Consider the following 10,393-nt stretch of genomic DNA (forward strand, 5'->3'; position numbering starts at 1 on the left):
AATATGTTTTTCATGATTTCATATGTTTAATCAGTATCACACTGTTTGCCTTCTCAATGGATGGGGGAAGGGCTGGAGGGAGGGACAGAATTTGGAACTCAGAATTTTTAAAAAGTAATAATAAAAAGTAAGTAATGCATTTTTAAAAGAAAACTTTCATTCTTAAATGCCCTCAGGGTGTTGGCACAGTGGAAAAGTACTGGCTTTGGAGTGAGAGGAGCTGGGTTCAAGGCCTTCTTCCAATCCTTACTGCCTGGGTGACAAGTATTAGGTTAGTCACTTCTCCCTAGGCCTTAGTTTCCTTATCTGGCAAATTAAGAGGGCTGGATGAGACAGTTTCTGAGGCTCTTTCTAGGTCCATTTAGCTTAGTCAAATCAAAGTTATTTCCCTTCTATTGCTACTTCTTTTTTTTTTTTTTTTGGCAGGACAATGAGGGTTAAGTGACTTGCCCAGGGTCACACAGCTAGTAAGTGTCAAGTGTCTGAGGTCAGATTTGAACTCAGGTTCGCCTGAATCCTGGGCCAATGCTCTATCTACTACACCACCTAGCTGCCCCCTCCTCCATGAGATTTTATAAATGATTTAACAAATTGGCCTTGTCCTTGATTGCTTTATCTTGAGGCTTGGGAAACATCTGACATTTGCTGACAGAAGGAGTTTCTAGGTTCTTTTGGTCTTGTGGTAAAAATGATTGGAGTTTTAGCTGACTCATTTCTCCTTATTGGCTTCAACAGGTTGTTTGAAATGGTCAGGTTGAAACTGCCTTACTTATGTAACATATTTTCTTCCTATTTCACTTTTCCTTCAAACTTGGCATTGCTTTTGATCTTTGTTCTGTACAAAGATGGCCAATTCAGAAAGACTCCCTTAACTTCCTGTCTGTTAAAATACATTTGATTTAAACTCTTCTGATTTTGTTTGGCCCTTACTGGCTCCAAGCCTCCCAAATTTCTTCTTTTATTTTTTTTCCAAACCTCTTCTTGAAGAAAGTGTTCATGATATATGAGCAAGAGGCTCCTGTACCACCTGCAGGCCTTGGGCTTCTCTTGGTTCTGAACTTCTTTAGGTCCATCTGAACCGTATTCTCCAACATGTTTTGCTATCCTCCTGTATGCCACATCACCAAAACCTTTCTAGAATAACAGAACCTGCTAGAGCTTTTGCTGTTCCTACTGGTGAGTGCTTCCCATAGCCCACTCTGTCTAGAATACTCCAGGCATGCTTCACTTTACTTCTCAGCCCCCTTCCCTTACCCCCAGCTTTCCAGTTCTGGAACCAGAATCAGATCAGCACCACCAATGCTCCTAGAAAGGATGTGTCAGTACACTTTCCTTGATGGCTCCATTCACCATTCCTATAACTTTACAAATCAAAACACTCCTCCCTGACCACAATGCCCATACATGTGTTATCTCCCCCCATCAGAATATAAGCTCTTTGAGGGCAGGAAGTTTACTTTTGTACATGTAACTCCGGCATACTTAATAAATGCTTCTTTTTCATTCATTCATTCACTGGAATAGTTTTTGAAAAGCCAAGATAACCTGGGTTGCTGAATGAAAGTTTAATTAATTAATTTAATTGTAACCCTTGGCTCAAAGGGCCAATTGCATAGGACTCTCTCCTCATTGGTGGAGATTGATTACTCAGTGCCCTGTGCCTTCATGAGGGGCAGCAGAGCTGGTGAGAGCTGAAGGGGAAAAAGAACCTGGTCTTTTGGATTCCTGATTCCAGAGAGAGAGAGAGGTCATGTTGTTCTGGATTCTCTTCAGGTCCCTAAAGGGAGAAACTGACATGCTCCGTGTCAGCTTCTTCCCAACCCAACTGAGCCTAAATTAATCCAGCCACCGCAGGTGAATGGGTTTGGCTCTGCTGGGCTCCCTGAATTGCTATGGCATCTGCAAAGCACCCTGGATGCCATGCTGCTATCCTGACATACTCACACCATATGAAGCATGTATAGTCAGAGCTCTCCTGCCCTGGGCCAAGGTTGTTTAGCAGCAACACAAAATAATCTCCCCCAAATCTAAATTAAAAGTAATAGACAAGAAATGAACAACTGGTTCTGTTGATGATTAGCTAGAAGGGAGACAGTTTTTCTAGGAGATGAAAGGGTTCACTGTTTCCCACAAGAATGGCTTCCCCCAGAGTGGACAAAGAAGAGAGGACAGTTAGATGCCACTAACCCCAGCAAGAGAATATCTCTCTTCCCCACCTTCCCCAACCAGGCATTGCAGATCAATAGTTCTACTGGGTTTCCATTGGCTGGCTCCCATAGCTTCACTGGATGGGTCCTATCCCGTGGTTTGCTTCTGCTATTTCTTCTTCTGGTCATTGCTCTACCTTGCCACTATCTTCTCTAGTATCTTCTGTCTTTTCCTTTCCTTCAAGTCCAATGTCAAGGGCACTTTGAGTACTCTCTCCTAGGCTACGTCCAAGGCCGCAGGAGTTTAGGAATGAGTGAGAAGTTGACTGGGGCCGGCTCCCTAGCTCCTGCTGAGACTCTGAGTAGGGCCCCCAAATGAGTTACATTCACAAATTTTATGTCACATAATCTCAGACTTGGAGGAGACCTCAAAGACCAGCAGTTTCAAGTCATAGCTTGCCAATAATCTCCTCCATGACATTCCTAATAAGCGCCTAGCCAGCTTTTGCTGGAAGACCTCCAGGGAGGGGGAGCTCTTTCTTCCTGAGTCAGTTTATTTCACCTTTACACACCGTCAGATGCTGGGAAGGTTGTCCTCATGTATAGTCATAGTGTGCCTCTCTACACAACAAGTCTAATCTCTATCATAGCCCTTCAAATACTTGAAGCTTAGGTCCCTTCTAAGTTTCCTCTCCTTCAGAAGAAGGGCACTGTGGCCCTTGTTCCTGATCTTCCAATGACATGCCCTCTTGGCCTCTCACTTTCCTGCTTGTTCTCCTCTAGAAGTCTCCATGTGATCAATACTTCCCAAAACGTGGGGTCTGGAACTGAGCACAAGACACTGGGTGTGTGCAACCAGAGTCTATCTGTCATGTCCTGTGCCCTGGAACAGCATTAGCTTTTGGAGCTATTATACATCCTTTTGGGTTCACACTGAGGTTGCAGTCCACTTTGACCCACATATCTTTTTCACACTGACTATTGTCTGGCTATGCTGTCCCCATCTTGTAGTTGTAAAGTGGATTATTTGTCAACCCAAGGGTAGCATAGGACCATAGGTCTGATCGTGCTAATTTTCTTCTCCTCAATAAACTCCCGGGGTTCTCTACTGCTGCTCAGTAAAGTAGAGACCTCTGTTTGGCATCAAAAGACCTAGATTCATGAACCTTTCCCAATAACTATGGGATTGAAGCAAGGATGCTCACTCTCCCTCCTCTAATTTGATATGTCTCTGGAAACGTTAACATCAGTGAGACAAGAGAAAGATATCAAGGGCATAAAGATAGGCAAAGAGGAGATAAAGTTATCCCTATTTGCATGTGATATGATTAATTTGGAAAATCCTAGAGAATCAGCAAAGATGTTAATGGAGATAATTAAAAGCTTCAGCAAAGTTGCAGGCTACAATATAAATCCTCAAAAACCAACAGCATTTCTCTATAATAATAATACATAAAGATACAATATAAAACACATAAATATAATATAATAAATATATAATAAAAATTATAATTTTATACATAGTATATCATAAATATATAAGTATAATAAATATAAAATAATACAATAAAAATACAAGAAGCAATAATGGAAAAGAAAATCTCATAACTACAAAATGTGTAAAATATCTGAGTATTGACCAACTAAAGCATATAACAGTCTTATTGTATAGATTCAATAACAAAGTTCTTCTTAAAGAAATAAAGAAAAACTTAAATAGTTGAAGGAATATTCAGCACTTAGGTCTAGGCCATGCCAATATAATAAAAGTGACAATACTACCAAATTAATTTGCATGTTTAATGCCATACCAATCAAATTACCACGGAGATAGTTAATAAAACTTGATAAAATAATTATAAAATTCATTTGGAAAAACAAAAGATCTAGATTATTTGGGGAAATAATGAAAAGAAATAGGGAAGAAGGGTGAACCAGAACTTTCAGACCTCAAACTATGTTATAAAGCAGCAGTCATCAAAACCATTTGGTATTGGTTAAAGAATAGAGACAGATCAATGGAATAGTCTAGATGAGGGACATTCAGAAACAATGGAACTCAATAAAAAAACAGTGTCTGATAAAGTAAAAAACATAAATTACCCAGGAGGAAAAACTAATAAATAACTTCTAGGAATATTGGAAAGCAGTCAGGCAGAAATTAGGCTTAAACCAACATGTTACACTACACTCCATAAAATATTTTAAAAGGATATTGTTGTCGAATCACTTAAGTTGTGCCCAACTCTTCATGACCCCATTATGGGGTTTTCTTGGCAAAGATACTGAAGTGGTTTGCTATTTTTTTTTTCTCCAACTCATTTTACAGATGAGGAACTGGAGCAAATAGAGTAAGTGACTTGCCCAGGGTCACACAAGTCAGTATCTGAAGCCTGATTTGAACTCATGAAGATTAATCTTCCTGATCCCAAGCCCAGTACTCTATCTACTTTGCCACCTAGCTTCCCCTTTAAATGGATATGTGACCTTAATGTTAAAGATAATACTATTAAAAATTATAAGAGAATAAGATCACATACCTCTCATAGTTATGGCTAAGAGACTTAACCAAACAAGAGATTGAGGTAATTACAAAAGATAAAAAGAGATAACCTTGATTATGTCGATTCGAAAAGCTTCTGTACAAACATTAATGCATCTAGGATAAGAAGGGAAGTGCTCAAATGGGGGGAAAATCTTTGTATCAAATTTTTTCTGATAAGGGTTTGGTAGCTATGAAATATAAACAACTAACATATACATGTTAGTTATTATATATTATATCTATAACTAGTAGTGATTCTCCAATAGACAAATGGCCAAAGAATATGAACAATTCTCAAAAGAAACATCATTGGGAAGCTAGGTGGCGCAGTGGATAAAGCACCGGCTCTGGATTCAGGAGGACCTGAGTTCAAATACGGCCTCAGACGCTTGACACTTACTAGCTGTGTGACCCTGGGCAAGTCACTTAACCCTCATTGCCCTACCAAAAAAGAGAAAGAAAAAAAAAGAAACATCACAAAGTGTTCACAATATGTGAAACAATGCTCTAAATAAATAATAATAAGAGAAATGTCAAACAGACTATTTGTGATGTGGGACTGAAGCCCAGGAGACTTCTAATTCTAATACATGGAATTCATACTTCCTAGACTAGTCTGATGCAATGTTTAAAATCTAAATTGTGTGATCACCTTAAATAAGAAGCTTTAGCACCAGTCTTTGGGCATTAAACATTCATTAAAGCATACAGATATTCATGTGGAGTTCAGAAATCACATGGAGTTCAGAAAGTTAAGAAAAGGCCTATCTAGTCTAGAGTTCCAGCCTGGTCAGGTTCTTCCTCAAGTCCTCCACCAGGAGCCTGCTTCAATCATGAACTCTCTAGCAAACTGATTGTAGAAGCTTTTTATAGGTCCAGAGCACGGGCAGTCCTTACGTACTGCTTCAAGCTGTCATCCAAATCCATTGGTCACTGGACTTGAAGGTGGTCTCAAGTTAAGTTCAAAGTCTAGCTTCTGAGAACAATATCTTCTTAAGGGCTAACCAGGTGTGATTACAATCTAGTTAACTTGAAGTAGGCTAATCAGCAGTCAATCACTCTCACTTAATTCAATCAGTTTAGATTAATCTCCAGGTGGACCTTTGAGTATCTGCTAAATCCCATTATTTTATTACACTGAATAAGTTATTTTGTGTAAGGTATTAAGAAAATACTTGACGTCTTCATTCCTTCTGATGTATATTTTCAGATATGTACTCTTTATTTTTGTTAAATCACAAAAATATGTATGGCATGAATGTGCTGCTTAATGGGAAGTTTAGGTTTCTTTTTCCTTTCTAAGTATAATCAATACTGTAAGACCTTAGAAATTCAAGTAAGAACTTGTAATCATTGTAGTTTACTTTAATCTTATTTTAGGGAGGGAGAAATAATATCCTTAACATATATCCAAATTTTGTAATCTAATGTTAGCTCACTAATACCCTTGTGGTCTGATAACAGTACGTAGTTATCAGAAATCTGAATAATGGAATTGAATTACTCCTTGGTTTCTAAAATACTATACTCTTTTAAGGTATCTTAAAATGTTTATAAAACTCTCTTTCTTTTATATACTTAGAATATTGAGTTGCATTTTATTCCACCAATTTTTGCATGTAAAAACCCTGAGGTCTAGGAAAATAAATGTGTTAACACCCTAAAAAATTGTGAACTGGAAAATACACTTCAGAGAATCCATGATCTTACTCATGTGAGTATTTTTTCCAATGGCAAAGATCCATGACTTCTCATCTTGTGTGACTCCTGCCCATGTTTACCCACAAATCCTCTGCAAGAGGCAAAGCAAGTAGGAGCTAGTCTAGCATTTCTATGTGTGCCAATTTAACACAAAGGCTCTCCATATATTAGACCTTATTCTCAATGCATGACAGGTCTGTCTCCTTGCTCAGTCATACATCTTTAATTCTTTTACACTGACTCTTCTATGAAGTTTATCTTCCGTAGCATGTTACAGTCCAGAGATGTCAAACTCACACCTGCATGTGTCCTACAAAACTCCCAGGTGCCACCCAAACCAAATTAAAATGAATTTGATAAATGTTTAACAAAAGAAATAGAAATAGAGGGGCGGCTAGGTGGCACAGTGGGTAAAGCACCGGCCCTGTGGGTAAAGCACTGGCCCTGGATTCAGGAGTTCCTGAGTTCAAATCCGGCCTCAGACACTTGACACTTACTAGCTGTGTGACCTTGGGCAAGTCACTTAACCCCCATTGCCACGCAAAAAAAAAAAAAGAAAGAAAGAAAGAAATAGAAATAGAACAGAGAGAGTATCCATTTGTGGCTTTCTAAGTCAACATGTGACCTGCATGGATTCTTCTCTATTTGAGTTTGATGCCACTGCAGTGGCCTATTTAAAGCTATTAGGGTTTTCTCCATTACCCACTGGGTGTTCCAACATTTTGATTCCTTGGATATCATGACCCATGATCTACAGTCCTATAGCATCATCTGAAGAATACTAGTGGTTTTTTTTTTAAATAAAAAAGGTGAATTTTGGTTTCAGAGGAAAGCCTGTGGCCTTGGAAAGTCCTGAACAATTTCCCAAATGAAATATAGTCAGTTTCTTTATTTTTAAGTAACAAACATTTTTATTTATAGTTTTGAGTTTCAATTTTTATCCCCCTTCCCTCCCTCCACTCCCTCCTCCCTTATAAGGGTGTCAAGCAATCAGATATGGGTCACACATGTAAGATCACGTAAGATATTACTATATTAGTCATTTTGTACAAGAAAACCTGAATCAAAGAAAAAAATGAAAGAAAGTGAAAAACAGCATGCTTCTTCGTAGGTGGATGGTATGTTTCAGCAATAGTCCTTTGAATAGTCTTGGATCATTGTATTGTTGAGAATAGTTCCATCTTTCACAGTTTTTCATTAAACAATGTTGCTGTCTCTGTGCACAATATTCTCTTGGTTCTGCTCACTTCACTAGACAGCAGTTCATACAAGTCTTTCCAGGCCTTTCTGAAATCATTCTGCTTGTCATTTCTTATAGCACAATAATATTCCAACACCATCATATACCACAGCTTGTTTAGCCATTCCCCAGTTGATGGGCATTCCTTTGATTTCCAGTTTTTAGCCACCACAAAAAGAGCTGCTATAAATATTTTTATACAAATAGGTCTTTTTCTCTTTTGGGGGATGTCTTTGGGATACAGACCTAGCAATGGTACTGCTAGATCAAAGGATATGCACAGTTCTATAGCCCTTTGGGCATAGTTCCAAATTATTCTCCAGAATGGTTGGCTCTTTTGACAACTCCACCAACAGTGGATTAGTGTCCCAGATTTCCCACATCCCCTCCAACATCCAATATTTTCCATTTTTGTTAAAATATAGTCTGTTTCCTCTCATTCTATTTGATCTAGGCCCAACTCATCTGTGGTGTCTATTCAACAGGCTCAATGGGCTGGATGGTACATGTTCATCACCCACTTGGTTTTTCCTGTGTGAATTGAATGGGGTAACTGAAGTATTTGTGAATCTTATTTAGAGGGTACTTCAATGCTCCTGAACTCAGTGCAATAAAGTACAATACCATTCCCAAACAGGAGCATCTAGAAGTAAGGCTTCAGCATGCATGGAACTTTCTTTCCTTTAGAAATCTGCACCAGTCGTCCTTCAAGGCAGTGGTAAACACATTTTTGGTGACCTTACTTATCTCTGTTTTGTTCTCTCATTGTTAAGATTCAGAACAAAGACATTTCCATTTGTTGCATTTATCATCACATCAAAATCAATTTACACCTTCTAAGTGTACTGTTATCTGTCCCAATAAAGATAGTCTCAAGAGTTACAAGTATCTTCTTCCCATGTAGAGCTGTAAACATTTAAACCTTATTGAATAACATGCTTATTTCATCTTTCCCCATCCCTAAATACCCCCTCCAGCTTCCAAAAAAACAAAATTATGTCACCTCTAGTACAAGGGGACAGGACTTTACAAACATCTTCTTCTGTTTGTACATGGTATGTATGATCTAGCTGCTCTCCCCATCCTTATCTTCTTTGTCTTTGCATGTTTGGTGCTGAGTATATATACTGCACACAGTAGGTACTCAAGTAAATTCAAATGAATTGAATATAGCACATTGTGAACTATGGTTGGAGGTTTTAGAGGGTTTTTTTATACAGTATTATGGTGAATCCAATAGGAAGAATAATGAAAAAAGATCACTATAGAAATGTTGAAAAATCTTTATTCCAGTTTTCATTTGTTGTCTTGCCAGTTTCGTCTATGAATGGTCTTGGGATACTCTAGCTTTGTGGGCTCTCATGCTGAGCTTTCTGCTTGGCTTTCTCTTCTGTGGCTTTTTGATGTTGTGTGAGATGCTGCTCACAAGCTTCTGCCCCCTCTTCCTGTGTTATATGGTCAATGGGAGGGGTCCAAAATGGGGGTTATTAGGAAGGAAGGACAAAGGACCATGAACTCTACAGATGTTAAGCTCTATCTGCAGCCTGGGTTTGTGACATCTAACCCTGGGCTAGGCTTTTAGGGGCTAAATGGGGTTGGCAAGGTATAGAGAGCAGTGCTGGATCTTGTCAGTGAAGCATAGGAAAAGGGGAAACATGGGTAGGAGAGGGCTGCACTGGAGGCCGAGAGTACCTAGAGAAGGGGGGAGGTAGAAGGAAATAGCTTGGGTGCAGCACAGCAACCAGTTGATGGGACACTGGCCAAATTCTACTGGCAGGTATCATGAGAAGGTGTCATCTCCTAGCACCCCTATTCAAGGACACCTCCACCATCACCAATTCCCTGTGTTAGTCTGAATGGTTTTTCTATCATGATAAATAAGCAGGAAGCACAAAGAGTGTATTGGCTAGGACTGCAAAGGTTGTGGTTCATATGATTCACCTGGTTACATTGCTGAGGAAACGCTGCTGGAGTCATATCCCCCATGACTGCTGGGCCTGAGTGTCTGGGGAGTGTTCAGGTCATGTTATTAGGGTGTTTGATGGGAGTCCTGAACTCTGGGGTGTTTGGGGTGAAGCTGTGCCCACTGCCCTGGACCCCCGAGTGGATAAGCCCTCAGATTCATGGGGCTCTGACCTCTGGGCAAGGGAGGCTCCTCAGGTTTCTCCTTCTTCCCCCTATTCTCCTGAACTTAGAACTGGATGCCATACCAAGGACAGCTCACGCTGTGGACATGATGAGGGAGACAAGGTGGCGAGAGCTTACTGAATCTCTGCTTTGCTCAGATGAAGACTTTTGATTTCATCTGTGGACGAGCTTGAGCTCTCGGAGACCTGCACACAGTGGGGCCTCCTCTGGGCTATACTGGAAGGCAGGGCAAACTCCCAAAGACAACCATGGCCTCGCCAAGGGGATGAGGTGATGGGAAGACTAAAAAACACCACAGCTCATTCTTTCTGCATCTCCTCTCTCACCTTGACTGGCCTGTAACTGGAGAGGAGGGAGTGGGAGCTAGAGATAATTATGACAGAAAGAGGAGGCCTTCGGATGTCTGGTGCATAAAACAAACCCACAATTAACTATTACTCTACTGAGCAAGAACTCAACTGCAAAAGCACCAACCAATAGAAATGTGTTCAGAGCTCTGCTTAAAAAATAGACACATGACCAATCCAGGTGGAATCAGAGATTTATTTAAAAAAAAAAAAAACAAAAGAAAAAACAAGACAGGACGACTAGGATGCGTCCTGGGCTTTCTTT

This window comes from Dromiciops gliroides, chromosome 4 (genome assembly GCF_019393635.1).
Source record: "Dromiciops gliroides isolate mDroGli1 chromosome 4, mDroGli1.pri, whole genome shotgun sequence".
Lineage (NCBI taxonomy): Eukaryota > Metazoa > Chordata > Mammalia > Microbiotheria > Microbiotheriidae > Dromiciops > Dromiciops gliroides.